Source organism: Eschrichtius robustus, chromosome 2 (assembly GCF_028021215.1).
Source record: "Eschrichtius robustus isolate mEscRob2 chromosome 2, mEscRob2.pri, whole genome shotgun sequence".
In the NCBI taxonomy this organism is placed as follows: domain Eukaryota; kingdom Metazoa; phylum Chordata; class Mammalia; order Artiodactyla; family Eschrichtiidae; genus Eschrichtius; species Eschrichtius robustus.
The window spans coordinates 50,039,905-50,067,530 of NC_090825.1; the positions used below are offsets into that span (position 1 = coordinate 50,039,905).

The following is a 27,626-nucleotide window of genomic DNA, read 5'->3' on the forward strand; positions in this document are numbered from 1 at the left end:
TTTCAAAAGTGGTAAACCTTTATCACTTTGCTGAGACTGAATGATTTATTTAGGAAAGAAAGAAAAGAAAGGCAGGCTAGGACTACAGAAGGAATCTGATATGTGAGTAGTCCTTCCAATTTGAAAACTATTTAGATCTTTTTCAAAGCAAATATAAAATTCTTTGAAAAAAATTTGATAGACTCTAAAAGGAAAACACATTACATTTGTGGATAAAAATATTGGGTTGGTCAAAAAGTTTGTTCAGGATTTTTGTAAGCTGTTATGGAAAAACCCAAACGAATTTTTTGGCCAACCCAATATTATGATAAATTTGTTTTATACTCTGCCTAGGAAAAAATAGATAGCCCGCACATTCTATTTAGGATATATAAAGCATACTTATATCTTGGATCAGTCTTCAAAGCCACTGAGACCTTAGAATGTTATTCAAAGAATGATTTGTAATTCATTAAGAAAGATAAGAGTATCAACACAAAAATAATCTCTAAGGATTTTTGGAATTGTGTGTAGGGAAAACAAAGATGTTATATAGTTTTACATTGACAAAAAAAGTGAGATATGTTGCAGTATGGTTTCTTCTGACTGAAAACTGAGTATGAGATGCCTATTTATGACTATAATAGGTTAGTTTATGTCAGACCAACCCTTCCACCAAAACAACTAAAAAATATGACTAACAGATGTAAGACACCTGTTTGAAGGAACTGGAAAGCCAGAAGGAAGGAAAATGCAGAGAGTTGAAATTAACATTTGATTCAACTTTAACCAAAGACTGGTTCTAAAATTGCCCCTGAGATGTTTACAAGTTGAACAGATCATTAACAATCACATAAGACTGTGAAAATAAAACTTGGAGATCTAGATGTTTCACGAAGGAAAAGTTCTCTATACTGCAATCATTCAGTTGGGATTCCCAAAGAGCTGGGAAGAGCTGGGTAGAAACAAGAGCATATTGATATACATTAGCTCCCATAAAAATTAAATCTGGGTTTAAAATACTTGGATTAAAGTGATTTTCTCCTTCCCTAAATACCCTCATACAAAAATATAAATCCTTTCTAGGTTATATAACATTATACAAAGCCACAAATTTTCTCCAAAATTTTTTATATAAAAGCTCAGGATTTCATTTAATGAAAACCAGAAATGCAAAAAGAAGAGAAGGGAACAAACATCAAGAGAAATTTAAAAAGGACATAGGAAGACTCAGGAGATTTGGGTGGGTATTGGAGGTATCAGGCTCACATTTTCAATGAAATAGAAAAACATATTTAAAAGATTAGATGAATTGGAGAATTTCAATAGAAAACTTGAACCCACAAAAAAGAATCAAATGGAAATTTTATGAGTAAATTATTTAACTAAAATTAACAATCCAGTATATTAGCTTAATAGCAGCTAAACAGAAGGCCAATGACATGGAAGTTAGGTCAGAACAAACTGTAAAGTAGTATAAAGAAAAAAAAGCTTCAGCAAAGATCATAAGAGACAAGAGGGAAACAGTGAGAGGACATCCATAAGGTTTAATTGAAATCTTTGAAAGAGATAACAGAGAGAAAGGAAGAAATAATAGTTAAGATACTGGAAGATAAATTTCCAATATACTAAGCCACAGATTCAAGAAGAACCATGAATGAAACCCAATCAAAAGCAAATAAACAAGGCTACATTTAGACACATCAAAATAAAGTTACTTAAAACTGAAACCAAAGAGAAAATCCTAAAGGTAGCAGCCAGAGGCAAACAATATAGTTTTTGCAAAGTGATCTATAATAATTACAGCTATCTTCTGAAAAGAAATCATGAAAGTGAGTTGAGAATGGAATGGTATTTTAAAGTGCTAAAAAAGTAACTGGCAACTCAGAATTCTATATGCAGCAAAAATACCATTCATATAAGAGTGAGATATAAAAATAAAAGAGAAAAAAAAAGAATTTAACAACAGAAAAACTACACAAAAGGAAATACTAAAAGAAGTTCTAAGAGAAAAAGAAGAAAGAAATGTAGGGAAGGAGAGAGGGAGGGAGAGAGAACAAGAGAGAGCAGAAAAGAGAAAAACAATATTTATATACACAAAAAACTACATATGTATGCTTATTCCAACCACATAGGAAAGATGAAAAAAATAACAAAGGAAAAAAAAAAGATAAATATATGGGAAATTTGAATAAATGTTGATAAAAGCCAATAATATCTTGACACAAAAGTTTAAAGGGAAGTAGTTGGAATTAAGTGTGCTAAGGTCCTTGCATTGGTATGGATATTGTATATTAAACACTAATAAATTATGATTCATGTTGTGATCTCTATTTTGCCAATAAATTAAAAAATTAATAACAGGCTAATAGAAAAAAATGTAATAAAATGTATTTAATTTAATTCAAAAGGAGTCAGTAAAGGGGGAGTAAAGAAATATAGAACAGATAACAAAATAGTAGATTTAGACAGATAAATAGCAGTGATTATATTACATATAAGCAGATTAAATATTGCAATTAAAGGCAAATATCAAAATTGATTAAATAAATTATACATTGTTTATTAGAAATATTTTAAATATAGGGATAAAGATAGATTGCAGGTAAAAGGATGGGTGGAGGGGAACAACATTCAAACACAAACCAAAATAAGTATGAAGTTTCAAAGGTCTTAAAGTATACAAAATGGGGAAAGCATGTTATCTGACCACAGTGGAAATAAGCTTGAAAAAAAATAAGAATTAACTAGAATGTTTCCAAATATTTGAAAATGAAACAGTACATTTCTAAATAGCTTATGAACAAAGAAGAAATCACAAGGAAACTTAGAAAATATCTTGTACTAAATGATAATGAAAATATATCAAAACACATGAGGGCACAGTTAAAGCCACAATTACAGAGATATTAAAACCTCATAAGCATTTATTAGATAAAAACTTAACATTCTCTGGGATTGATCACATGTTAGGCCACAAAACACTTCTCAGCAAATTCAAGAAGACTAAAACATACCAAATATCTTTTCCAACCACAATGGTATGAAACTAGAAATCAACAACAAGAGGAAAGCTGGAAAATGTACAAGCATGTGAAAACTAAACAACGTACTCTTGAACAATCAATGGATCAAAGAAGCAATCAAAAGGGAAATTAAAAAATATTGAAACAAATGAAAATTGAAACACCCTACATCAAAACCTATGTGATGATGCAAAAGCAGTTCTTAGAGGGATGTGTAGAGCCATAAATGCATATACTAAGAAAATTAAAATATTTCCCAAAAAATAAATCTAAATTTATACCTCAAGGAACTAGAAAAAGAAGAATGAACTAAGCTCAGAGTTAGCAGAAGGAATAATAAAGAGCCAGAGTGGAAGTAAATGAAATAGAGAACAGAAAAACAATAGAAAAGATCAATGTAACAAAGAGCTGGGTTTTTTGAAAAGATAAACAAAATTGACAAACATTTTAGCTAGACTAAAAAAAAGAGAGAAAAGACTCTAATAAATGAAATCAGATGAAAGAGGAGACATTACAAACTGACATCAAACTGATGTCAGACATTACAAACTGACATCACAGATATCATAAAATATTACTATACACAATTATATGTGTATTATATGCCAACAAATTAGATAACCTAGAGGAATTATATGGCAACAAATTAGATAACCTAGAGGAAATGGATAAATTTCTTAGACTCATATAACCTACCAAGATGAATCATGAAGAAGCAGAATATATGAACAGATCAATAACAAGTAAGGATTTTGAGTGAGTAATCAAAAACTTCCCAGCACAAAAAAACCTAGGACCAGACAGTTTTATAGGTGAATTTTACTAAACATTTACAGAATTAATGCCAATAATCTCAATCTTTTCCAAAAAATTGAAAAGGAGGGGACACTCCTAAACTCATTTTATGAGGTCAGCATTAACCTGACACCAAAGCCAGAGAATGGCTGTATAAGAACACTATATAGACCAATATTCCTGATGAATATAGATGCAAAAATTCTTAACAAAATATTAGCAAACTAAATTCAAAAACACATTAAAGGTATCATACACCACAATCAAGTGAGATTTATCTCTGGGTGCAAGGATGATTCAACATGCAAATCAATAAATGTGACACATCATATTAATAGAATGAAAGATAAAACATCATACGATCATCTCAATAGATGCATAAAAAGCATTTGACAAAATACAACATTTTTTCATCATAAAACCCCTCAACAAATTGGGTACAGAAAGAATGTAACTCAACATAATAAAGGCCATATATAACAATCCTGTAGCTAACATTATACTAATTGATGAAAGGTTGAAGACTTTTCCTCTATGATCAGGAAAAAGACAAGAGTTCCCACTCTCACCACTCTTATTCAACACAGTACTGGAAATCCTTGCTGTAACAATAGGCAAGATAAAAATAAATATGGCAAATAAATAAAATTTTCTTTATTCACTGATATGATTTTATATACAGAAAATCTTACAGACTACCAAAACAAGTCTGAACTAATCAACAAGTTCAGTAAAGTTGCAGGATAAAATCAACATACTGAAATCAGTTGTGTTTCTATACACTAACAACAAAATATTCGAGAAAGAATTTTTAAAAACTATCCCATTCACAATAGCATCAAAAATATAAAATACTTAGGAATAAATTTAACCAAGGAAGTGAAAGATTGGTACAGTGAAAACTACAAGTCTTTGATGAAAAAATTGAAGAATATACAAAAATAAAACATAAAAGATAGCTCATATTCATGGATTGTTAAAATGTCCATACTACCCAAAGCCATCTATAAATTCAGTGCAACTTCTATCAAAATTCCCCTAGCATTTTTCAAAGGAAAAGAAAAAACAAGACTAAAATTTTTATGGTACCACGTAAAAACCAAATAGCCAAATCAATCCTGAGGGGGGAAAAAGAAACAAAGCTAGAGGAATCATACTTCCAGATTTTAAATTATACTACAAAGCTTTACTAATTAAACAGTATGGTACTGATACTAAAAATAGACACATAGACCAATGGAATAAAATAGTGACCCCAGAAATAAACCCTGGCATATATGATCAATTGATATTTGACAAGAGAGCCAAGAATACTCAATGGGGCACTGATAGTCTCTTCAACAAATTCTGTTGAGAAAACTAGATAACCACATGTAGAAAAATGAATTGAACATTTATTTTACACCACTCACAAGAATTAACTCAAAATGGATTAAAGAGTTAAACATAAGTCCTGAGACTGTAAAACTCCTAGAAGAAAACAAAGGAAGAATCTCTTTGACACTGGTCTTGGCAATGCTTCTATAGATATGATACCAAAAGCAAAAAAAGAAACAAAATACAAGTGAGACTATTTCATTCCATAAAGTTTCTGCACAGCAAAAGAAACAGTCAACAAAATGAAAAGGCAATCTACCAGAATGGGAGAAAATATCTGCAAACCATATACTGGAGAGGGGTTAATATCAAAATATATAAGAAACTCATACAACTAAATATAAAAACAACAACATACAAACCAATTTTAAAATGGGTGAGAGGAGCTTCAAGATGGCAGAGAAGTAAGACGTGGAGATCACCTTCCTCCCCACAGATACATCAGAAATACATCTACATGTGGAACAACTCCTACAGAACACCTACTGAACGCTGGCAGAAGACCTCAGACCTCCCAAAAGGCAAGAAACCCCCACATACCTGGGTAGGGCAAAAGAAAAAACAGAGACAAAAGAATAGGGACGGGACCTGCACCTCGGGGAGGGAGCTGTGAAGGAGGAAAGGTTTCCACACATTAGGAAGGCCCTTCACGGGTGGAGACTGTGGGTGGCAGAGGGGGGGGAGCTTTGGAGCCATGGCGGAGAGCACAGCAACAGGGGTGTGGAGGGCAAAGCAGAGAGATTCCCGCACAGAGGATCGGTGCCGACCAGCACTCACCAGCCCGAGAGGCTTGCCTGCTCCCCCACAGGGACAGGTGGGGACTGGGAGCTGAGGCTCAGGCTTCAGAGGTCAGATCCCAGGGAGAGAACTGGGGTTGGCTAAGTGAACACAGCCCGAAGGGGGCTAGTGGGCACAGCTGGCTGGGAGGGAGTCCAGGAAAAAGTCTGGAGCTGCTGAAGAGGTAAGAGACTTTTTCTTGCCCATTTGTTTCCTGGTGCACCAGGAGAGGGGATTAAGAGTGCCGCTTAGGGCTTCCCTGGTGGCGCAGTGGTTGAGAGTCTGCCTGCCAATGCAGGGGACACGGGTTCGGGCCCTGGTCTGGGAGGATCCCACATGCCGCGGAGCAGCTGGGCTCGTGAACCACAGCTACTGAGCCTGCGCATCTGGAGCCTGTGCTCCGCAACAGGAGAGGCCGCGATAGTGAGAGGCCCACGCACCGCGATGAAGAGTTGCCCCCGCTTGCCACAACTGGAGAAGGCCCTCGCACAGAAACGAAGACCCAATACAGCCAAAATAAATAAATTAATTTAAAAAAAAAATTAAAAAAAAAAAAAAAGAGTGCCGCTTAAAGGAGCTCCAGAGACAGGCGCGAGCCGCGGTTATCAGCGCGGACCCCAGAGACGGGCATGAGACACTAAGGCTGCTGCTGCAGCCACCAAGAAGCCTGTGTGCAAGCATAGGTCACTATCCACACCTCCCCTCCCGGGAGCCTGTGCAGACCGCCACTGCCAGGGTCTTGTGATCCAGCGACAACTTCCCTGGGAGAACACATGGCGCGCCTCATGCTGGTGCAACGTCATGCTGGGCTCTGCAGCCGCAGGCTAGCCCCACATTCCGTACCACTCCCTCTCCGGCCTGAGTGAGCCAGAGCCCCCGAAGCAGCTAGTCCTTTAATCCCGTCCTGTCTGAGGGAAGAACAGACACCCTCAGGCAACCTACACGCAGAGGCGGGGCCAAATCCAAAGCTGAACCCCAGGAGCTGTGCGAACAAAGAAGAGAAAGGGAAATCTCTCCCAGCAGCCTCAGGAGCAGCGGATTAAATCTCCACAATCAACTTGATGTACCTGCATCTGTGGAATACCTGAATAGACAACGAATCATCCCAAATTGAGGAGGTGAACTTTGGGAGCAATGATATACATATATTTTTTTCCCTTTTTCTCTTTCTGTGAGTGTGTATGTGCATGCTTCTGTGTGTGATTTTGTCTGTATAGTTTTGCTTTTACCCTTTGACCTAGGGTTCTGTCTGTCCGTTTTTCTGTTTTTTTCCTAGTATAGATTTTAGCACTTGTTATCATTGGTGGATTTGTTTTTTGGTTTGGTTGCTCTCTTCTTTCTTTCTTTCTTTTTACATTACTTTAAAACATTTTTTTAATAATTATTTTTTATTTTAATAACTTTGTTTTATTTTCTCTTCTTCTTTCTTTCTTTCTTTTTCCTCCCTTTTATTCTGAACCGTGTGGATGACAGGCTCTTGGTGCTCTAGCCAGGTGTCAGGGCTGTGCCTCTGATGTGGGAGAGCCAAGTTCAGGACATTGGTCCACAAGAGACCTCCCTGCTCCATGTAATACCAGACGGTGAAAATCTCCCAGAGATCTCCATCTCAACGCCAAGACCCAGCTCCACTCAACGACCAGCAAGTTACAGTGCTGGACACCCTATGCCAAACAACTAACAAGAAAGGAACACAACCCCACCCATTAGCAGAGAGGCTGCTTAAAATCATAATAAAGCCACAGACACCCCAAAACACCAGACGTGGACCTGCCCACCAGAAAGGCAAGATCCAGACTCATCCACGAGAACACAGGCACTAGTCCCCTCCACCAGGAAGCCTACACAACCCAATGAACCAAACTTAGCCACTGGGGGCAGACACCAAAAACAATGGAAACTACGAACCTGCAGCCTGCGAAAAGGAGACCCCAAACACAGTTAGTTAAGCAAAATGAGAAGACAGAGAAACACACAGCAGATGAAGAAGCAAGGTAAAAACCCACCAGACCTAACAAATGAAGAGGAAACAGGCAGTCTACATGAAAAAGAATTAAGAATAATGATAGTAAAGGTGATCCAAAATCCTGGAAATAGAATGGAAAAAATACAAGAAAAGTTTAACAAGGACCTAGAAGAATTAAAGAGCAAACAAACAGTGATGAACAACACAATAAATGAAATTAAAAATTCTCTAGAAGGGATCATTAGCAGAATAACTGAGGCAGAAAAATGGATAAGTCACCTGGAAGATAAAATGGTGGAAATAACTACTGCAGAGCAGAATAAGGAAAAAAGAAAGAAAAGAATTGAGGACAGTCTTAGAGACCTCCGGGACAACAATAGACACACCAACATTCGAATTATAGGGGTCCCAGAAGGAGAAGAGAAAAAGAAAGGGACTGAGAAAATATTTGAAAAGATTATAGTTGAAACGTCCCTAATATGGGAAAGGAAACAGTTGCTCAAGTCCAGGAAGCACAGAGAGTCCCATACAGAATAAATCCAAAGAGAAACATGCCAAGACAAATATTAATCTAACTATCAAAAATTACATACAAAGAAAAAATATTAAAAGCAGCGAGAGAAAAGCAACAAATAACACACAAGGGAATCCCCATAAGGATAACAGCTGATCTTTCAGCAGAAACTCTGCAAGCCAGAAGGGAGTGGCAGGACATATTTAAAGTGAAGAAAGGGGAAAACCTACAACCAAGATTAATCTACCCTGCAAGGATCTCATTCAGCTTCAACGGAGAAATAAAAACCTTTACAGACAAGCAAAAGCTAATAGAATTCAGCACCACCAAACCAGCTCTACAACAAATGCTAAAGGAACTTCTCTAGGCAGGAAACACAAGAGAAGGAAAAGACCTACAATAACAAACCCAAAATATTTAAGAAAATGGGAATAGGAACATACATATCGATAATTACCTTAAATGTAAATGGATTAAATGCTCCAACCAAAAGACATAGACTGGCTGAAGGGATACAAAAACAAGACCCATATATATGCTGTCTACAAGAGACCCACTTCAGACCTTGGGACACATACAGACTGAAAGTGAGGGGATGGAAAAATATATTCCATGCAAATGGAAATCAAAAGAAAGCTGGAGTGGCAATTCTCATGTCAGACAAAATAGACTTTTAAAAAAAAAGCTATTACAAGAGACAAAGAAGGACACTACATAATGATCAAGGGATCAATCCAAGAAGAAGATATAACAAGTGTAAATATTTATGCACCCAACATAGGAGCACCTGAATACATAAGGCAAATACTAACAGCCATAAAAGGGGAAATCAACACCAACACAATCATAGTACGGGATTTTACCATCCCACTTTCACCAATGGACAGATCATCCAAAATGAAAATAAATAAGGAAAGCTTTAAATGATACATTAAACAAGATGGACTTAATTGATATTTACAGGACATTCCATCCAAAAACAACAAAATACACTTTCTTCTCAAGTGCTCATGGAACATTCTCCAGGATAGATCATATCTTGGGTCACAAATCAAGCCTCAGTTAATTTAAGAAAATTGAAATCATATCAAGTACCTTTTCCAACCACAACACTATGAGATTAGAAATCAATTACAGGAAAAAAACTTTAAACACATGGAGGTTAAACAATACACTAGTAAATAACCAAGAGATCATTGAAGACATCAAAAGGAAATTTAAAAATACCTAGAGACACATGACAAAGAAAACACGACGACCCAAAACCTATGGGATGCAGCAAAAGCAGTTCTAAGAGGGAAGTTTATTGCAATACAATCCTCAAGAAACAAGAAACACCTCAAATAAACAACCTAACCTTACACCTAAAGCAATTAGAGAAAGATGAACAAAAAAACCCCAAAGTTAGCAGAAGGAAAGAAATCATAAATATCAGATCAGAAATAAATGAAAAAGAAATGAAGGAAAGTATAGCAAAGTTAAATAAAACTAAAAGCTGGTTCTTTGAGAAGATAAACAAAATTGATAAACCATTAGCCAGGCTCAGCAAGAAAAAAAGGGAGAAGACTCAAATCAATAGAATTAGAAATGAAAAAGGAGAAGTAACAACTGACACTGCAGAAATACAAAGGATCATGAGAGATTACTACAAGCAACTCTATGCCAATAAAATGGACAACGTGGAAGAAATGGACAAATTCTTAGAAATGCACAACCTTCCAAGACTGAACCAGAATAAAATATGAACAGACCAATCACAAGCACTGAAATTGAAACTATGATTAAAAATCTTCCAACAAACAAAAGCCCAGGACCAGATGGCTTCACAGGCAAATTCTATCAAACATATAGAGAACAGCTAACACCTATCCTTCTCAAACTCTTCCAAAATATAGCAGAGGGAGAAAGACTCCAAAACTCATTCTACGAGGCCACCATCACCCTGATAAAAAAACCAGACAAAGATGTCACAAAGAAAGAGAACTACAGGCCAATATCACCGATGAACATAGATGCAAAAATCCTCAAGAAAATACTAGCAAACAGAATCCAACAGCACATTAAAAGGATCATACACCATGATCAAGTGGAGTTTACCCCAGGAATGCAAGGATTCTTCAATATATGCAAATCAATCGATGTGATACACCATATTAACAAATTGAAGGAGTAAAACCACATGATCATCTCAAAAGATGCAGAGAAAGCTTTCAACAAAATTCAACACCCATTTATGATAAAAACCTTCCAGAGAGTAGGCACAGAGGGAACTTACATAAACATAATAAAGGCTATATATGACAAACCCACAGCCAACATCGTCCTCAATGGTGAAAAACTGAAACCATTTCCACTATGATCAGGAAGAAGACAAGGTTGCCCACTCTCACCACTATTATTCAACATAGTTTTGGAAGTTTTAGCTACAGCAATTAGAGAAGAAAAAGAAATAAAAGGAATCCAAATCAGAAAAGAAAAAGTAAAGCTGTCACTATTTGCAGATGACATGATACTATACATAGAGAATCCTAAAGATGCTACCAGAAAACTCCTAGAGCTAATCAATGAATTTGGTAACGTAGCAGGATACAAAATTAATGCACAGAAATCTCTTGCATTCCTATACACTAATGATGAAAAATCTGAAAGTGAAATTAAGAAAACACTCCCATTTACCATTGCAACAAAAAGAATAAAGTATCTAGGAATAAACCTACCTAAGGAGACAAAAGACCTGTATGCAGAAAATTATAAGACCCTGATGAAAGAAATTAAAGATGATACAAATAGATGGATAGATATACCATGTTCTTGGATTGGAAGAATCAACATTGTGAAAATGAGTATACTACCCAAAGCAATCTACAGATTCAATGCAATCCCTATCAAACTACCAAGGGCATTTTTCACAGAACTAGAACAAAAAATTTCACAATCTGTATGGAAACACAAAAGACCCCGAATAGCCAAAGCAATCTTGAGAAAGAAAAACAGAGCTGGAGGAATCAGGCTCCCTGACTTCAGACTACAGTTCAAAGCTACAGTAATCAAGATAGTATGGTACTGACACAAAAACAGATATATAGATCAATGGAACAGAATAGAAAGAGATAAATCCACTCACATATCGTCACCATATCTTTGATAAAGGAGGCAAGAATATACAATGGAGAAAAGACAGCCTCTTCAATAAGTGGTGCTGGGAAAACTGGACAGCTACATGTAAACGAATTATATTAGAACACTCCCTAACACCATACACAAAAATAAACTCAAAATGGATTAAAGACCTAAATGTAAGGCAAGACACTATCAAACTCTTAGAAGAAAACATAGGCAGAACACTCTATGACATAAATCACAGCAAGATCATTTTTGACCCACCTCCTAGAGAAATGGAAATAAAAACAAAAATAAACAAATTGGACCTATTGAAACTTAAAAGCTTTTGCACAGCAAAGGAAACCATAAACAAGATGAAAAGACAACCCTTAGAATGGGAGAAAATATTTGCAAATGAAGCAACTGACAATGTATTAATCTCCAAAATTTACAAGCAGCTCATGCAGCTCAATATCACATAAACAAACAGCCCAATCCAAAAATGGGGAGAAGACCTATATAGACATTTCTCCAAAGAAGATATACAGATTGCCAACAAACATATGAAAGAATGCTCTACATCATTAATCATTAGAGAAATGCAAATCAAAACTACAATGAGATATCATCTCACACTTGTCAGAATGGCTATCATCAAGAAGTCTACAAACATTAAATGCTGGAGTGGGTGGGGAGAAAAGGGAACCCTCTTGCACTGTTGGTGGGAATGTAAATTGATACAGCCACTATGGAGAACAGTATGTAGTTTCCTTAGAAAACTAAAAATGGAACTACCATATGACTCAGCAATCCCACTACTGGGCATATACCCTGAGAAACCCATAAATCAAAAAGAGACATGTATCACAATGTTCATTGCAGCACTATTTACAATAGGCAGGACATAGAACCAACCTAAATGTCCATCGACAGATGAATAGATAAAGAAGATGTGGCACATATATACAATGGAATATTACTCAGCCATAAAAAGAAACGAAATTGAGTTATTTGTAGTGAGGTGGATGGAGTTAGAGTCTGTCATAGAGAGTGAAGTAAGTCAGAAAGAGAAAAACAAATGCCGTATGCAACACATATATATGGAATCTAAAATACACAAAAAAATTGTCATGAAGAACCTAGGGGCAAGACGGGAATAAAGGTCCAGGCCTACTAGGGAATGGACTTGAGGATACGGGGAGGGGGAAGGGTAAGCTGGCACAAAGTGAGATAGTGGCATGGACATATATACACTACCAAATGTAAAATAGATTGCTAGTGGGAAGCAGCCGCATAGCACAGGGGGAACAGCTCGGTGCTTTGTGACCACCTAGAGGGGTGGGATGGGGAGGGTGGGAGGGAGGGAGACGCAAGAGGGAAGAGATATCGGGATGTATGTACATGTTTAGCTGATTCACTTTGTTGTGAAGCAGAAACTAACACACCATTGTAAAGCAATTATACTTCAATAAAGATGTTAAAAAAAAAAGAAAAAAAATTCTTTTTCAGATTCTTAAAAAAAGTGTAATATTTGAAGTTATTGAAAGAGATGTATTAATAAATAAACACTTCCAGAAAATTTAAAAATAAATTAATAAGTAAATAAAATGGGCATAGGAACTAAACACATTTTTCTCAAGAAGACATCCAAATGAACAATAGGTACAGAAAAAGATTCTCAACAACACTAATCATCAGGGAAATGCAAATTAAAACCACAATGAGATATCACTCTACACCTGTTAGAACATCTTATCCTCAAGAAGACAAGAGATAACAAGTGTTGGCAAGGAGGTGGAGAAAAGGGAACACTGGTACAATGTTAGTGGGAATGAAAATTGGTGCAGCCAATTTTGTGGAAAATGGTTTGGAGTTTCCTCAGAAAACTAAAAATAGAAACTACCACATGATCCAGCATTTCCACTTCTGGATATACATCCAAAGAAAACAGGATACTGAAAACATATCTGCACTCCTATGTTTATTGCAGCATTATTCACAATAGACAAAATACGGAAACAACCTAAGTGTTTGTCAATGGATGAGTGGATAAAGATTATACCTTTTATACACACACACACACACACACACACACACACACACACACTGGGATATTATTCAGCCATGTTAAAGAAGGAAACCCTTCTATTTGCGACAACATGGGAGGACTTTGAGTGCACTCTGCTAACTCAGACACAAGTCGGACAGAGAAAAGCAAACACTGTATGATATCACTTGTATGGGGAATCTATAAAAGCTGATTTCATAGAACAGAATATAACGATAGTTATCAGCAGCTGAGGGTGGGGGAATTGGGGAGATGTTATTCAAGAATACAAACTTGTAACTAGTAAATAAAAAGTATTGGAGTGCTAATGTATAGCACAGTGATTTTGGTTAACAATACTGTATTATAAATATCAAAGCTGTTAATAAAGTAGATCTTAATTGTTCTCACCACAAAAAAATTATAACTAAGTGACATGATAGAGGTGTTAGCTAGTGCTATGTAGATAATCCTATTGCAATATATAAATGTATTAAGTCAATATATTGTACACCTTAAACATAGACAATGTTGTGTATCAATTACATCTCAACAAAAAATAAAGGTTTACTATTTTCTAATAAATATTGGATGGAATTTTATTCATTTCTTATCTTTCTGCAAAAGAGAAATCAAAATGGAATTACTATCTAACTCAAATCTCATACTGGTTACTATACAGGGTAGTACAGTAGTGAGTTGCCAAATAGGAAGAACGAAAGGAAGGAAGAGAGGGAGTGAGGGAGGGAGTCACTAGCTTCAAATATGAGTCTGTCTTTCAAGTATTCAGCTAAGTTACAAGAAACCTATAAGTTTAATGTAACCACCTCAAAGTGCTAAATAAACAGCCCCTACAATGTAAACCTGACCTCTCTGAAGAAGATATGCCTTCAAACATCTGAGGATTAAAATTTACTTTTAAAATATGAAGAGTCAGTTCATTAAATAATTACTCTTCTCTATACGCAAATTATTCCCAGAATAATCCTCCAGCTCTAACACCCTCCTCTTTATTGTTTCTCTAACTCTTGTTTGATATAAGTTGTTTTTTAAGACAGATAGCCTGTTTTCATATAAAGTATTATATTAGAACTTCAAGTAAATTCAAAATAGCTAAAGAAGTCAACCAGAACTTTTTCTATTTCCCATTTCCCATAGATAATTTTACAACTAATATTGTGAATTGTGATGGATGAAGAAAGGGTATTCCATGAATTCAACATACTTCCACGTCCTTGATAAACTAGGAACATAAGTATATATTTTTAATTAAGTATATATTGTTAATTTTTGGTGAAGATGTCACCAAAAACTTTCATAGCAAATATCCTCAATAATGAAACATTTTTATTACTGATATTCTCAGATATTAATCATAAAAAAAAAAAAGAATGCTTGCCACCTCAGCTAGGAAGAATCAAGTGGCTGGAGATTTCTGAAATAGTTTGACTAGAGCCATATATCTGGGGCCTCGGTTCTTCTCCAGTTGGTGGCTGGGGTTAGAATGTTCTGGGGTTGGAATATCCTAGGTGGCCACTTAATTTTCATGTCTAGAGGCTGGGCTAGGATAGTTGTAATTGCTTGGAAATTTCATCATTGCTCTCTTTTCATGTGTCCTCTCCACATGGCTAACTTGGGTTTCATTACATAAGAAGTCCCCAGTCCCCAGGCCACGGACAAGTACTGGTCCATGGCCTGTTAGGAAACAGGCTGCACAGCAGGAGGTGAGTGGCAGGTGAGCAAGCGAGGCTTCATCTGTATTTACAGCCGCTCCCCATTGCTCACATTACCGCCTGAGCTCTGCCTCCTGTCAGATAGCAGCGGCATTAGATTCTCATAGAAGCGCGAACCCTACCGTGAAACGCACATGCGAGGGAGCTACGTTGCGTGCTCCTTATGAGAATCTAATGCCGGATGATCTGAGGTGGAGCTGAGGTGGTGATGCTAGAGATGGGAAGCGGCTGCAAATAAAGATTATCATTAGCAGAGAGGTTTGACTGCACAAAGACCATAATAAATCAATTGCTTGCAGACTCATATCAAAACCCTATCAGTGAGTGGCAACTGAAAACAAGCTCAGGGCTCCCACTGATTCTTCATTATGGTGAGTTGTATAATTATTTCATTATATATTACAATGTAATAATAATAGAAATAAAGTGAACAATAAATGTAATGCGCTTGAATCATCTTGACCATACCCCCTGCCCCAGTCTGTGGAAAAATCTTCTTCCATGAAACCGGTCCCTGATGCCAAAAAGGTTGGGGACCACTGCCTTACATCATGAGCATCTTGGGGTAGTCGCACTTATTATGTGGTTGCTGGCTTCACCTAGAACAGGTGTTTCAAGAAACTAAGGCAGAAGTTGCAGGACTTCTGCTGTAGCCTCAAATGTTACACAGCATCACTCTGCCAGCCCAGATTTAAGTACTAGGAGGTAGAGCTCATTTGTGGGCCACCTTTGGACGGGTAAAATAATTTTTTTCTTGGAACTTAGAAGACATAACTTGTGAGTATCCAGTGATTTTAATAAGAAATCTGATATTAGTCTGATTTCCTCTTTCTTCATAGAATATTCTTGAAGTCTGAGTATTTTTCTTTCCAATTGCGTCCACAGAATTTTAATACAGGCACTGGCATGTAAAAGGTATCCAAATACTTGATGTACAGTTACACTTGGTTGCAATTCTGCTTCTGATCTTCCTTATTTTAGCCTGGGTATTTAAAAATTAATGTTCTAATGTCTCAATGATATTATCACATAATTTCACTGTTTATTATATTAAGAACCAAAACATCTCAAATTAACCTTCTTTCTTGTTTATCAGAGTTGTCAGTCTAGCCCCCTGATAGTCTTTGGAGAAATATCATTTCTCCTGGTTTTTCCTTTGAGACAATTTCCTTTCTTGAAGTTCAAATTTCTCTCTCAAAAAAACAAGGGAGCATACCAACAAACAACCCTCTTTTCTCTTGTTGACATTTACACTGAGGTCTGCTGCTATTGCATCAGCTGTTTCAATTAAGTTTCCCAGGCTGTTGCTGGGTAAATGAGCAAATATCTTGCTTTTAAAAATGGCTTTAAATCTTTTAAACATCAACCAATATGATATAAACAATTTAATGCAACAATTATAGTTTAAGCAGATTTTTTTTCACTCTACACGCCTATTAGCTTAACCTCTTGTTTTACCTTACCACGTTCAGGCTAATTGTACACCAATTACATCTTTCACATTTGCAGTGTTCATCCTATTTCTGTAATAAACAAGATTTTTTATAAAATTTTATATGGTACTTTTCATCCTAAGACATTAGTGAATTTAGTTACCGACTACAGAACATTTGAGTAAAGTAAGAAAAATTCTTGAAATAGATTTCCTTTTCATTTTGAAATGTATTTACTTATTGGGATACAGCATCTCATTTACAGGAACAGCCTGTTATAGCCCGCGGTGGGTGTTCAGAGGCTGATAAATTCAATCCAATAATTCTGTGCTCAAATTAGCATAAAAAGAGCAATTCCAATCATTTAACAGAATACTTTCTTTTGTGCACAGAAGCAACAGGAGTACTTATGTATTTGTATAGTTCAAAAATATCATTTGAATATAATGGCCCTTAGTCTTGCCTTAAGGTCCAAGAAAAAAGCAGGCTGCCAAAAGAAATTAAAAATCCTCCAGTGGAGGAAATTAAGTTTACAGGCTAAACAGATTTTAAAGGGATTTGAACAGAGCTGATTATAGACATAGGCATTAAGGAGATTAGATTTGGTTTTAAATAAAGAGAATGGTAGAATGCATAAAAATATACAAAATGAATTCAAGTATCTCTGAGACAAAGAGCTAGTCTTGGCCTTCAAGAAAGCGAAGTACTGGCCATTTGCTGGATTCAGTGTTATTACAAGAAGATACAACAGAAAAGCAGCTGCTCCAAGGTGAGAAAACACCACATGACCTAGGACGTCTTTTCTGTTTCTATATGCCAGTACCAAAGACTAAAGGCTCTGCCATGGGTTTAAGCACAGGTACACAGAGAGCAAAGTACTATCATCTTTATATTTTTATTATTGAATAACAATAATATTCAGATAAGGAAGTGAGGTTTGGTTGGGTTTTTGGGTTTTTTTTTTCCCCAGACTTGGAAACAACGGCAAATATAGCATATGCTGCCCAAAGTCACAAACCTTGTAAGCAGCAGAATTAGGGCATAAGCCCAGATCTCCTGACTTAACTAAGCTTTCTTAGTTCCCAGTAGTTGCATTTTATCCTGAGAAACACATGCCTTCTTGTCAAATGCTACAATAGGTAATACAGTGAAATCAGGAAATTGCCTGTGTTTACTCACTGAAGCTGAGTGATGTGCAGACTATGCCTCTTAGATGCAGAAAGTATATACATTTTAATTAGGAGGACAAATTGTAATCCACATTCACACAAGTCTTTATCCATAGGATTGTTAGTCCTGGTAAGGCTCCTGTGGATTGTCTGGCTTTCTACAAGAAAGCTGAGATCCAGGTAGGTTAAGTTATCTGATTCCACAAATTAGTGGCAAAGCCTGACCATAATCTTTACCTCCTATTTCTCCTCATTGCTTCACACTGTTGTCTTGCCTTCATTCAGAGAACTTTAGACTGTAAGACTAAAATTATAGTTTAGAAAACAACTCTTCTCTTAAGTGGAGAAGGCAAGTTTTTGTGACATTTTAATCTAGGTGAATGAAAAGATATCACTCAGGGAAATTAGTTCCAAATTCTATGGTTCATCCAAACAGGACGAACCTTGAAGCTTCATGACTACAGAGTTATTGATTATATGAGATAGATAATTATCTTCAAAAAATTAACTTTCTACCAATCACTCAACAATAATTAAACATTTATTTTAGTTGGGTTGCTGTAGAAATGAATGAAGGAAACATTTGAAAGATAAAACTATACATTTTAAATCACAGTTTTATAAAATGTTTTCCAATAGCATAAATGAGACAGGAAAATCTCACTTGAAAAACACTGATGTAACAGAAAAGTAATGTGACGTTATTAATGTGTACTTTTTATAGGAAAGAGATGATGAGGGGATAGAATTTAAGATAAAATGCTTAGGTTTTAAGAGGCAGAAATGGAAACCTGGAGCACAGCCTGGCTGTAATAAATGTGTATTAAAATAATTAGACAAATAATGAAAATCATGTTATATAAAGCCAATCAAAAATAAGAACACTAACATCTGACTTAGAAGGATCACAAGATGTCTTTTGGCGCAGCCTTTAGCCTTTGCATAACCCTATCTTATAGATGTAGCAACTGAGGTCAAAGGATGTTAACAGTATCAAGTGTGTATGTATAAATATATATATACATACACACACACATATATATATATTAATATATACTTATTAATGAATAAATACCAACATTTAGTCAAATTCATCAAAGTATTTGTTAACTTGGAGGACCTCTTGACTGTGAAATCAAAAAGTTCCTCCTGTGTTTCAGGCACAGCTCAAACTAGATTGCCAGATCGATCTATTTTTGAGCTCAGCTTCTTCTTTGTGTCATCTTTAGCCTTAGGCAGGATGACAGGATCCTGATGGCAGGATGCTGCAGTTGCCTGAAGCCCCAAATCATAAGATCACTAGGTCTAGAGGGAGAAAGTCTCTTCTTACAGTTCCTCTGGGAGCCAAAGAAGCTTATGTTCACAGAAACCCCAGCAAGTTTCTGCAACTCTCATTGTATCTCATTGCATAGAGTTTTATGCCCAGCCCTTCACAGTGGACAATGGGATAGGATATATTGATTAGCTTAATCTATTTAGGATCATTGATTGGAAATGGAGGTAGGATCAATTCAAGGGAACCATGTGGCCAAAAATGAGGAATAGGTAAATTCACATGGGAAGATGAAAATATTGTTGAAAGTAGAAGGGGTGAATAGAAAATAGGAAAACATATTAGGGTAATGCTAGTAACTTAAACACAAAAGTGAAAAATGGTTCAAACCCACTCTAGTGTGTAGGTGAACAGATAGGTGGGGCAGCTCTCAGAGACCCAGGCTGGTAAAAACTCTGCCAACTTCAACATGTGCTTCTCTAGCTGGTCCTGAATATCCTTTTTATTGCAGCCCTCCAAAAGGGGGAAAACATGGAAAAAGGCCATGAAAGGATATTTTTAATTTTTTCCATTAACATTTAATATAAAAACAGATATGTTTATAAAGCATACATGAATAATCCCATATAACCACCTTTCAGGTCAAAGAAAATCATCAAGAATCATCCTTCTTGTCACCTCCTTATCACTGCCTTTTCCCTCTGACCCAAAGGCAACCCCACTCTTGACTTCTAAGCCATAGATTAGTTTTGCCTTTTTAATGGACTTCAGATCAGTGGACATCACAAAATTTTATGGCCAGGCCTAAAGTGGTATTTGGTACTTTTGTTCAAATTCCATTAACTAGAAGTTAGTCACATGGACATACCTGCCTGTTAGGAGGGTATGTGCCCACTCAGATTGCGGTGAGCAGCTAGCTGTAGGGGAAAGGCAACAAATATCCACTGTGGTCTTCCTGAGTGTCTCCTAATCAATCCCTCCTCCGGAGACTATAGCCCAATCAGGGTCCTGGGGCCAAACTGTAAGAATCCATCATCTTCCTTACAAAGCCAGGGAAGAGATGACTGTAATTATTAATGTTTTAGTACTTCTGTCCCTATTGAAACATGAGTTTCTTTTAAGTAAATCCAAGCAGAATCAAGATTATCTCTACAAGATCACTCTCCTATATATTTCTGAAGAGAAAGGTAGAGAGAAAAGGAGAAGGGGTTGAAAGCCAGCTAATCTGCCCTGAATCATCCAGTAGTAAGAATCACATACGTGAATATCATTGGTTATGGATATCTAGTCAGTAGACACAGGATGGGGAATATTGCCTCAGCAATTTCCTTGACAATCTTGGCCTAACTTACATTTCAAGTGTTATGTTCACCTTTACAGTTGTAATGGACTGAATTTTGTCCCCCTCAAATTCATACATTGAAGTCCTCACTCCCAATGTTACTATATTTGGAAATAGGGCCTTTAAAGGAAGTAATTAAGCTTAAAAGAGGTCACAAGGTTGAGGCCCTAACCCAAATGTTCTGTTCTTAAAAGAAGAGACAGAAACACCAGAGTACCAGACTGTGCAGGCACAGAGGAAAGGCCATGTGAGGACTCAGCAGGAAGGTGGCTGCCTGCAAACCAGGAAGAGAGGCCTCGCCAAAAACTAATCCTGCTGGCAACTTGATCTTGGATTTCCAGCCTCCAGCACTGTGAGAAAACAAATTTCTGTTGTTCAAGCTATACTCAGTCTTTGGTTTCCTGTTACTGCAGCCCAACAGACTAATACAACAATCCTTTGGCAAGATAAGTGAAATTATTGTTTCTTTGACACATTTTCACTCACCTATGCCCCTTTTGTACTTCCATGTGTAATTCCTTTCACTTTTCTCTTTGCTTACAGAAATCTTTCCCCATCTAACCTAAGATTTGTCTATCTGTGAAGCTTCCTGGATCACTGCAGTTCGCCAAGAGCTTACTCGACATCCCTGCTATTCTATAATCTATGCTAAACTGGCTATAATCCCGTAAATCCCCATGTCTACGTTTCTGCATATAAGCCTGTCTCTCTAACCAGCCTAAGCTCTTTGAGTTCATGAACTAGGTGTCAGTTCACTAAAGAGTATTTGTTAATCACTACAGGTAAAACAGACCCATAGAAATTCCAGTTTAGTAAAGGAAGGAACATTATTTGACCTTGAAGGAGGTACAGCCTTCATTAAGAGAGGCTTTTGGTAACAATACCTGTCAGTCATACCATACTATTGTCTTATGTAAGACTCAAAAACAATGCTATAAGCTATACTACTTCAGTGTGGCAGACTGTCATTTCATATACTACACCACCTCTTTTGAAATGTTTGCCAGACTAATAGAGAATATGGACCTATCATTCCTTTGCTTTGCCTTTAATGTCACTAGATTGACTTTGTAATATTAACTAACAAGTATATATTTGGGTATCAGCATTCTAAAAAACTTAGCAAAACAGAATTTAAAATAGTGGCTTCCCCAGGCATAGAATGCACGTAACTTTTTTTTCCTCACTTGCTTGAAGTGTTTCATCATTTCACTGAAGTACCTACAAATATCTTTGTAACCATGTATTTTCAAGGTTCAAAAATCTAGTTCTTAACTGAGAACTCCCTATGGAAATGGTCACATGGTGGAATGGCTTTAACACAGTTTAAAGCCTTTCTAACTATCTTATAACAAAACATGCACAATGGGTTTTCAGTTTAAAGAACACTTTTCTTTAGGAAAAAAAATCCTGTGTACAATGTGGAGTTGTAGACAATGATCCTAGGCTTAACTGAAGTCATATTTTATGTTTCCATTGCAGCCAGTTGATTTAGCTCTCTACAAGCAGAGAACTGTAAGCTGCTACGCCCTTCAGCCTAATTTTGGCGGTGTGGGCTGTAATTCTGTTGTCAGATTTACTATCAATGATAGGATAAAGGGGAAATTTGAGGAATTTCATCATATTTTTCTCTTCCTAAGCCTTGTACCTACAAAGTTGCCTTTGATGGAAAAGACTCAAAGTCTCTTCATTAAAAATAATAATGAAGGACATAATTGTAATGGTCTAGTCAGGGAGATTTGTCTAAATAGCTACTAGATTGTAAGTTCCTGCATTTTGAGTTGCATGGAAAATACAAGGCCAATATTTTTCCTTTTCCTTAAAACTACATTCCAACTTTAACAGTCCTCTTGTTCATTTGAAATTTACCTATAAAAATCTTTCCTGAATCAGAAGACCACTTGCAAACAATTTTGAAGTCACATAGAACTTCAGAGGCCCATTAGTTCACAACTGTGCTATTTCTATCATGCTAGTACTTTTGGCTTTCAAAATGTGGTAACCCCATTTTCTTCCCACACCAACCCTTCCAATCCATTCAAGGCTTTCTTTGCATCTTTTTTCTGCTACTAATACCAGTTATTGTCAGAGAGTTGTTGTTCCGCTCTCCGACGATGATATTTATTTATAAGAAACAAGATATTTGTAAACAAAAAAGTTGCTATTCCTTATGCATAACCCTGAGTTTCACAGTAATTCCAAAGAGCCCCAAAGATTCAGCTTTACCTGGTTGCAACACTCATGTTCTTACAAGTTGCCTCAGGACTTTGCCTATTTTACCCACATAATTGCAATTTACTCTGAAATGTTAAATACATAAATCAATACCTACCAGTTCTAGTTTAGCACTTTTCGGAGTAATAATTAACTGTGCTATAGTCACTTGGAAGAAATCTTTTTCCAGGGCAATTAGTTTATATATTACTCTAGGAGCTAATGCCTCCTCTGAAACACATCTTGGCATCTTAGTTTGGCCCTTGGTTACAACCAAGCAGCCTTATTCCTTCATAACAGATGAGAACCCTGTATGCCTCCGCTGTCCCTAATTAGGTTACTCTGTATTTCTCCAAGTGGCTGATTAAACATGACTCAGCTTTCTCCAAACTTTTTTTTTCAAAGAAGAAAATGTTTTTATTAATTACCACATGAAATTGACATGATATCCTATTAGGCTGAACTAGGATAAATAATGCTGTTATAAAATTTACATTTCTCACATCCATTTCAGAAGAAAATATTAGATATTAGGGCTCTTCTAGGTCTTATGGACAAATTTCAGTAAACCTTTTGTTTTTTAATAGTAAACAGCGACTAACATATGTTCTCAAACTGTGCTAAGAAGTAGTTAGCAAGGTGACTCTGAAATCTGAGATAACTGTCAGGATTAGGACTGTTTTGTTAAACATTAGGAAGCACATTTCCATTTTAGCTGTTACGATAGTGCATCTTTTTCACCGGTAAAGCAACTGCTTGCTGTGGGTACAATGATTAGCAAGTTCCTTAAGTAACAGATACATGATGAATCAAGACTCAAATGAGTCTCCTTTACCAACTTTGCTCTCTTCTGGAGTAGAAACAAATAGCTTTGTCATTTGTAAATAGGGAGGTTAATAGTTTGAAATCCAGTTGCTGTAATCTTCTAACTCACAATTTAAAAGGGGACTAGATTATTACTAGGAATGTCTTTGAAATACTTCTAGTTTTTAAAATAACCAGGCTTCTGAGTAACTTCTCAAACCTACCTTTCTATTTTGGTACATGACTTGATAAACATAACACATTTGACCTGTATAGTAGTAATTTCTTCTATCAACTATATTTCGCCCTCAATAATGGTTAGAGTTGTGGTTTCAAACAATTTCTACATACAAAGCATCATCTTTAAATAAGTTTCCTTTTCACTGAACTGAGATTCTTTTTCCCACTTACGTGCCTGTGAATGGTAATTTGAACATACACACACTTACCTTATGTATGTATATATATGTATTTTTTAAGTAAATTACTTTTACCATTAGAATAAAACTAGACTACAGGGACAAGTCTGTGAAGACAGTTTGTTCTTCCTTGGAACTCCTCCTCTAGGTTGAGGGAGGCAGGTACAGTTCACTGAAGGATGTGATGAGGCTGAAGTAAGTCTTCTCATCATCTGTTGACCCCGCATTGCCAGGTCTCACCACCACAGCTACACGCACGCCAGCTTCCTCAGCAGCGCTGGCCTCTCGGGTAACGTCCGTCAGAAACAAGATGTTGTTGGTTGAGCACCCAATGCTGCTGGCAATCTTTTGATAACTCTCACTCTCCACTTTGTGTCCAATCTCGGACCGTCCACAAGCTCAAGAATATCTCCCTCTGTAGGATGCCCAAATAACAGTTTCTGTGCCTCTACACTCCCTGAAGAATAGATATACACCTTCATTCATTCCAGCCTCTCTCCATTTCCTGACTGCTGGAACCACATCTTCAAAGAACTGTGCTTTCATGCTCCCAGTTTTGAATGCCGCCCTCCACATGTGGCCCTGCAGCTGTTTCAGTGCCGTGGTCTTCCGGTCCAGAGACATCTGCCAGCGCACGTTATCTACCACGGCCTGGATCATCCGCTGCAGGTCATCTGGCTCCATTCCCCGATGCTGCTGGGATCGGAAGAGCCCCATCCAGGCGGGAGTCCTCTTCAACCTGTGTCCTCAAAAGATTGACATCCTGCTGGCACTCCTCTTCTTCCCAGTGTGTCTGCAGATACTCTTTAACATTTTCTTTGATGTAAGGAAATAAAATGTCCTTCACGAAAGCAATCGGGGTTGTGGTACCTTCGATATCTAACAGGATCACAGTGATTTCGGCGGGCACCGAAAGCACAACCATTTCCCCACCGGCTGCTACTACGAGAATCGGCCTACTGGTAGGGAGGGCGGAGGGCGGTGCCAGCTGCGCCCAGCAACCTGCTGGGCTTCCGACAGCCCCGAAAAGAGTCCCGGAGCGCACAACTGCGCGCGGCCTGATGCACGAGGCGGAGAGGACAAGTCGGCGCCCCTGAAAATAGAGAAACCCGCAGCACAGGGACCCTGAACTCGCAAGCTGCCCGGGGCTCTGATTCTTTTTTTTTTTAAAGGAAAAATCAGACCATTTTGTCAAATCCCCTAAATTGTGCTGAACAATCTCAAGGACAGATCTGTTCAGGACCACTAAATAGATTTAATCAAAATTTATTAATCAATTTGAAGAATCTCAATTTATTGAAATATATACACAAAACATTTTTTTATTTTTCCAGTAGTTGCTACCGATGGTGCTTTGAGAATTTTCTTTTATCCTTCATGGTGAGCTTCATTAACAAAAGTTTAGAAACTTTCCATCACTCTGGGGGTACTCTCAGTTATTAAAACCGTTTAGTACAGGTTATATTTTAATTTTGTATTGGATGCAAAGCCCTCCTCATTCTGCCTACCAATACCAGTTTATTAGTCTTGCTAATAACTTTCTTACTCGTGAAACGTGGGCTGAGATGGAGGTAAATATGGTAGGATTTTCCCCCTCCTTGTTTACTATGCTTACCTCTCTGGAGTTGTATCAGAGAAGGGGGAACAGCCCTTGTTAAGTTGCCTGTCCTTTCTTGTAGTTGTAATTGCTATTTCCTTACATGAGCGTCGTATGTACATGGTGGTAAGGTTGTTGTTCCCTTTCCATTGGTTATCAGCTCTTACTAAGCTCATTGTCTGCATGGGTAGTATATGCCAAGCATCTCACAAATGCATTTTTCATCCTGCATGAAGTTCAACTTCATCTCCAGCATGAGACATGATTCTGCAATCTCAGATGCAACTCATTTTTGTCCATATTGTGGCAATTTCCAGTAGCCTCCAAGCTCATCTATTTCCAGAGTCCAACTTTGGGCCAAAGAAAAAATGTGCAGAATCTCTCTACAACCCAGAAATTGCAGAAGTAGTTCTTTCCCCCTCACTGTATGACCATATCACCCATGCCACCTCTCATTAGAACTTTCTTTACTATCAGATTTTGGAGAAGTTCAACAAGCCCTATGGCTGAGGTAACATCCTTGGTATTAGATATCTGGCACCCCTGTAATACAGAGTCCTGCAAAACTCAGATGTATTATCTCTGTATCTCTTGCTGCATAAGAAACCATTCCAAACTCATCCCGAACAGCAGTCATTCATTATCACTCACACAAAACTTTGTTCTGAACATGCTGCTATTTCCACTACAATTTCTGCCTGATTTGCTAACTTCCAGTAATAAAAACTGATCTCAAACAGCATTTCACAACATCCTGTTGCAAGTCACAATGGAGATTCTTCTAGTTAGAACTTTTTCCTCTATTGAAATGATTTCTAATAAAAGAGACCAAGGTTACTAGTGATACAGATAAAATGTAATTTAAGATGGTGTTTCTCAAAATACTAATCTCTCATCATGTATCATTAAAGTGCCCTGTAGTCAAACACTTCTGGAACAGAGCTGATAAGCTATTTCTCCTGTGTGAAGATTAATAAACCACAAACGTGCATTTAGGTCACTGAGCAGTCTTCCAGTGAAGACACAGGGTTATACACACTTTGCTGAATTCCTGGCACTACCATTCAGTACCTCGGAAGTGGCAAGTGCCTCGGATTCTTCATCTATGAGATAAGACCAGTAATAACTTTTGCTTCATAGGAAAATTGAGAATTAAATAATGTATATAAAACTCTAAACCTGTCTGATACATACACTTAGTAAATGATCACTAAATGCTAAATATGAATATTATAAATAGTTCTGAAACTTATTTGACCATGGATACCTATTTTGAAAAGTTTTGGATTAGGGATATATTTAATGAAAAACAATTGTGTGTTTGCTTTTCTTTGGCTCATTTCATGCTGGGCATTAAATATGTCACTTTCTATCCCTTGCCTTGAACTTGAGGGCTTTGAGATTGCTGAGAAGTCAAACATAACCTGCTTCATTCAAAAGCAATTTTTTTACATAAATGAAAACAGAACTTTCTAACTTCACACTCTTAGATGGCCAATAGTTATATTAAGTAAGGCTGACAGAAGGATAGAGAAAGTAAACACTCATGACCTCAGAAAAGAATTAAGGAATAGCCACATGAAAATTGGGTGAGAGAATCTGGGAATCATATTCATAAAAAGATGGTCCCAGAAGCAGCTAAGGAGGAGTATGGAAAAAAATGTTTATGAGATTTCATTAACAGGGTCTGCCCAACTAACAGCTGAATTTGGGCTTCTTTTCTCCCTTCTTTTTGTATTATCCTATGGTAAACAAAAGGAAATGAGAGGTCTAGAAAGGATGCGATGGGGCTATTTATTCCAGGATGAATATAACAGAACCAGTGTTGGAATAAACCTTAAAAGTGACAAATCCAAATTCCCTGCCAGATTAAGAGTTCTCTGTCCAACATCCCTGGCAGATTGTCATTCAGACTCTAAAATATTTTCAATAACAGAGATTCACTGCTGGTTCAGGCAGACTTACAGACTACCTCTAGTTATTTACTTTTTTTTTTTTTTTTTATTAAGCCAAACTCAGCATTCAATAACCTGCCACAATCTGGTGTGCTTCTATCTTCTAA

At 37.0% G+C, this 27,626-nt stretch overlaps 1 pseudogene; it reads right to left on the minus strand.

Annotated features, from left to right (window-relative positions):
- Positions 1-24,111: 24,111 nt before the first annotated feature.
- Positions 24,112-24,944, minus strand: LOC137756645 (enolase-phosphatase E1 pseudogene; annotated as a pseudogene).
- Between the last annotated feature and the right edge of the window lie 2,682 nt (positions 24,945-27,626).